Here is a 5,644-nt window from a genome sequence, read left to right as displayed (position 1 = left end):
CTCGGGTTCCCGCCCATGAAGAAGAGAAAATAAGAGTAAAGAATGAAGTATTCAAGAAGTGTCAATCCAATTCAATTAAATTTTATTTTCATCTGATTGACATTTTATCAAAGTCCACATGAAATATAAAAAATGTTGAAATAAAACAATGAATGTAGTAGGCCTATACAATATGTAAATAAGATTAATGAAAGAAGGCCTAACCCCCCTCCCCCCCCCCCCCCGAGAGTAAAATAACAATTTTTTTTTACATGAATGAAAATGAGAATTATTATTAAATATTACCCATGAAAACTAGAGCTTATTTCCAAAAGGAGTTCTTAAGAAAATCTTAAGTTTATAGAAATATTGCAAATATATATTTTACGTTTTTTAGTCGCTTTTTCTCAATGCATATCACACATTTTCACATTTTTAAAGCAATTTTATGCAATGCACTTCTTACTAATTCACCATTTCGTCTCAGTTTTCTCGCCCCTTTTCTCCCATTTATGCAATGCACTTCATCCTACCCATTAGCCCTTTTTTTTCTAACCTTTGTTTTTCTTTGTTTCATGCTCTCACCTCTTACTACTCATCTGCCCTTTCTCTCTGTTTTTTTTTTCCCTTTTCTCTCTGTTTTCCCGCCATTTTCTCTCCGTTTCTTGCAATGCACTCTTTGGGACCCATTCACCCTTTTCTCTCCGTTTATGCACTGCAAGCCTTACTACCCATTCGCCCTTTTCTCTCCGTTTTCTCGCCCTTTTCTCTCCGTTTTATGCAACACACGCCTTACTACCCATTCGCCCTTTTGTCTCCATTTTCTCGCCCTTTTGTCTCCGTTTATTAGCCGTTTTCTCTCAGTATCTTCACTCCTCTAACAGGATCCTTGTCCTTAACATTCGCCGTTTTCTCGCCGTTTTCATGGGGAAATCAATAGCTCCGCTTATATTGAACAATGATGGCACTCCATAATAATTCAAGGTTTACATAGGAAACCTAATTTAGCCGTTTTTTGGCCGTTTTTTCTCCAAAAATTCTCCCTTTCTTCGCCCTTTTCTAGCCGTTTTCAAAACGGCGAAAAAACTGCAACTTTGAATTTCCCATAGGTTATAACACACAAAACGGCGAAAAAAGGGCGAAAAAACTGCAGTGGCTCACTGTGTTCTAATATTACAACAAAGTTACAAAGTAAAGTCGAATATAATATAACGTTATGAAATAAAATAGAAACCTTCTGAAAAGCAAAGCTTGTTATTTAAGGTTTCCTTAAATAAATAAGGCATATTAATGCAAAATACAAAGTTCAATATGAACTTTATATATAAATATACATACATACAAATCATCATATCTTTCTTGTAGAAGTTAAATGTAAATCCTTGTTAAATGTATTTTTTGACATAATCTCCCAAGTAAAAGATAACAAGGCTGGATTATATTACAAAATATGAAGAGAAAATGAAAAGGACACACAACAAAACGTTACAAAAACAGGACGTGACAGGACAGTACAAGAACAAGGCATGACAAAAAGTTATACAAAAACAAAACATACGAGATAGTACAAGAACAGACAAATTGAAAAAAAAACCAACAAAACAAAGGACAAAAACGAGTAATATAGAAAGCAAACAAAAGAACAGACAAAAACAAATCTGCACAGGTTTTGAAAGTGCATTAGAGTTGTATCTACATTTTTAAAGGGGAATCCAGCCTTGGCCATAAAATGTTGTGTTGGAAAGGAGAAAAATAAATAAAACAGAATGGTGAAAGTTTGAATGAAATCGGACAAGCAGAAAGTCATGGCTGCTTCAAAATTGAGATCCCTAAGACTATGTAGATTTCAAATTGGCAACTGGGTAAGTAACTTTTGACAAGGGGCAAGGACAACTTTCCGATAGGCCATGTACTTTATTATCAAGGATTTGTGGTTTTTCTCCTAAAGTACCCATTCCCCTGGTGCAGTAATCTAAATACCCAGGTAGTATATTGTTTTATGTCCTCATGAAAGAAAAATATAATTTGAAGAAAAACTTTTGAAAAAATGACATTTTAGCCATTTTAAATATTGGAGTACAAATTGGAAGAGTAGTCCTTGCCTTCCATCACTATGACATTACATATGCGGCCAATCTGAAGTCTCCATGCCTATCAACTTGTCTGATTTTTCGTATTCCTCTCAAATCAAGCTTTTATTTGGATTGGATTCTTCTTTAACAGTAAGCCAATACTCATGGGTATAGTGATTACCAATTTTCACTTTTAAAAGTTCATAACTTTCTTATTGTTTGTCCGATATTGTTCAAGCTTTCACCTATCAACTTGTCTGATTTTTCGTATTCCTCTCAAAACAAACTTTTATTTGGATTGGATTCCCCTTTAACAGTAAGCCTATACTCATGGCACAATAATTTCATTGTTGCTTTTTTAGGGGTGGGGTGTGTGGAGCCGTGATATGTGCAAACGCCGGGATATGTGCAAACAACGGTATATGTGCAAAATTTCGCCGGGATTTGTGCAAAAAACGGAATTTGTGCAAACGCCACGCCGGGAAATGTGCAAATCTGTCAAAATTTATCAACGGCATCTGTGCAAACGTGACGACGGGATATGTGCAAATGAACAATTTTCACGGGAAAAGTGCAAACCTCCGGGATATGTGCAAATCACTGCATTTATCCATATAAAGGCTATTTCTCATGAAATGTTTCATAAAATTACTGTTAAATATGAGAAACATGCCTGCATAAGGGAGAAGCTACAGTGACATCGGCAATGAAACGCTTTTCAGAGAGGCAGGGGGGGGGGCGCACCAACCTTAAATTGAAGACCCACTATCTTTTGGAATTAAAAGGATGTAGAGTGTAGTCTTTTAATGCTCCAGACCCGGTCATTTAATAAATTGAAGATCCTTCTGAACTAAGATCCTTTACTAAAGCATATATAGGGAGCATAGCCATTTAAAAAAAAAAAAAAAAAACTGCAACACCTCACCGTCTACCAAATTAAGACCTTGTAGAAATGAACATAGAATGTAGTCTTTACCCTAGATCTTGTTGTATCAATAACCAAAAAAAAAAAAAAAAAAAATTTAATACCTCACCGTCGAATTCCTATGGAATAAGTTGTTGTTGTTGTTGTTGTTGTTCTTTTAGCTTATACGGCGCGTGTCATTCAGAAGTGAATATTTGCGCCAAAAAAAAAAAAACACATCCACCGAGCCGGATTCGAACCAGCGACATAAGGTTAACAGTTGTCAATCATCTACAGTCCTCCGCTCTACCAACTGAGCTATCGGTGGTTACTGGGTTTAAAGTGTAGTCTTTACTCCAGACCGGGTGATTAAACAAATTCAAAACTATTTAAGCCCCGCCATCTTCCACTACTAAGACTATGTTATTAAGAACGTGTATATAACGTATGCTTAATTCTCCAGACCCGTTTATTTAAACAAATTTTCAAGACCCCACAGTCTCATTCCTGTGAAAAAAGATGGATATAAAGCGTTGTCTTTTCTCTAGACCTTTGATTAAAAAAACCTTCAGAATTAAGACCCAAGACTAAGACTCCGTTATAAAGCAAGGTTACATATCGTAGTCTTTACTCCAGACCGGTTTAAAAAAATTATGTTATAATCTTCAAAAATAAGACCCTGTAAAAAAGCATGGATATAAGAGCACAGTCTTTACCCCAGACGCTGTTATTAAACAAATTAGGAAATCTTCAATTTGACGACCCCACCGTCTCATCTCTGTGGGAAAATGGATATAGAGTGTAGTCTTTACTCCAATCCTGGTGATTAAAAAAACTTAAGTACTAAGACCCCATCATCTTCCAAACTAATAGTCTATAACAAAGCACGGGTACCTATAGCATAGCCTTTACTCCATACCCAATTTAAAAAAACTGCACTGTACACTGTACACCCACTGTATAATTACGCTATATACCCATGTGCTACATTACAGGGTCTTTTTTTTTTATTATGTTTTAATTGTTTTCATAAATAATCAATTACAGAAAATCACAATATTTACATAATTAGACATGATGGTAAACAAACAAACAAAAATAAAACAACAACATTGATAAAGAAAAAAGAAAAAAAGTGACAAGTAACATAATCCAGAACAAACTAAAACAATTAGAGTCTGAACACATACGTACAACCATTATATCAGGTAATGAGCCGTGGCAAAATATTAACCTGTACTTGCGGGGTATAAAAAAAAGCAACGAGTTATACAAGTGAACTTCTTCAAAGCTCAAATCTCCATTTTTTTTTTAATGTAAAGCGAGCTTGTTTCTTTTTTTGGCCATATAGTATTCAGTTTCCCTTTGAGATTTGATAAAATTCTTAAAGAATTCAACATTTGGAGTATCACCTCTAAATTTACAAATATATATGTAATATTTCACAATCAATAAAATGTAAATTACAAACTTATAAGTTATTATACCAAACAGTTTTTCAAAATTCGTAAGATTAATAACATTGCCTTTACGTTCTAACGAATTTGTAACATATTTCCAAAGTGGAGTTACTTTTTCACATTCGCAAAATAAGTGTACAATCGTTTCTTCTTCCTTTTCATAAAATACACAGTTGGGAGATTCCTTTCTATTGATTTTGATTAAAAAATCATTCAATGCTATACTTTTATGAAATATTTTTAAAATAAAAAGAGCGCAATCTAGTGTCAATAGTACAATTGAAACTGACATTATGAACCTTCTCCCAAATGGTTTCTTCAGGAACAGTAATTTGACTTTTCCAATAATAATACCTCTTCTCAGGGATCTGAGGTACATTCATTATCTTATAAGCATACTTCGGTACTTTTTTAATAGCAAGTAATGAGGAAACTAGGGAATCATGAATGTTTACACTATATACAAAAGGAACGTCTAACCAGTCCTCTGGAATGTGTTCGATCAAAAAATTATATTTTCTTCGATCTGATCTCGGAATGTCAAAGTCTAAAATCAATTCTTCAAACAATTTATGGTTTGGTAAGGGTGGGTTCAATGGATCTGAAATGCTTGAGATGTTCTTGTTATCCCATGATTCATAATAAAAATACCTTTTGGATTTAGAGCGAATGAGTCTATTAAACCACAAAATCTGACAAGTACCAATTTCAGAGAATTTAGCGTGATATGATTCTAGAGTAGCATATTCACGATAGACATACCAAGTTCGCAATGAATCAGCTATTTGAGAGTTTTCCAGAGATTTTAAAATTGATTCTGGGGCAAATGCTTTCCATAAAATTTTGTTATCCTTATGAAATTTTCCCAAAGCCAGCACTTCAATGGACTTCCATGCTGAAACATATTTATCATTAAGTAAAAGTTTCACCCAAGACATTTTCCGAGCAAAAGAAAAAACCCAAGGATCAATCATTTTTCGGCCACATTGAATATAATCACTATACATATATTTTCTTTTGACTCTATCTTTTCCACCATTCTACATTACAGGGTCTTGGTAATGAAGATGACGGGATTGAAGTTTCGAAGATTCTTGATTTTTTTTCAAATGACTGGGTCTGGAGAAAATAATAACTCTATATCCATATGCTTGATTACATGGCAATGGTTTAGAAGATGGTGAGATCTTAGTTTTAAAGTTTATTTCTCTTTTTAACCACCGGGTTTT

The 5,644-nt window shown here is 34.1% G+C and overlaps 1 non-coding gene across 1 annotated transcript; it reads right to left on the bottom strand.

The window, feature by feature from the left end:
- Positions 1–3,194: 3,194 nt before the first annotated feature.
- TRNAY-GUA (transfer RNA tyrosine (anticodon GUA)) lies at positions 3,195–3,283 on the bottom strand. The gene is given in 2 exon segments: positions 3,195–3,230; positions 3,247–3,283. It is a non-coding gene; the product is annotated as a tRNA-Tyr (tRNA).
- Positions 3,284–5,644: the final 2,361 nt, after the last annotated feature.

Source organism: Lytechinus pictus, chromosome 12 (assembly GCF_037042905.1).
Source record: "Lytechinus pictus isolate F3 Inbred chromosome 12, Lp3.0, whole genome shotgun sequence".
Taxonomy (NCBI): Eukaryota; Metazoa; Echinodermata; class Echinoidea; order Temnopleuroida; family Toxopneustidae; genus Lytechinus; species Lytechinus pictus.
This window is presented reverse-complemented; position numbering and strand designations above follow the sequence as displayed.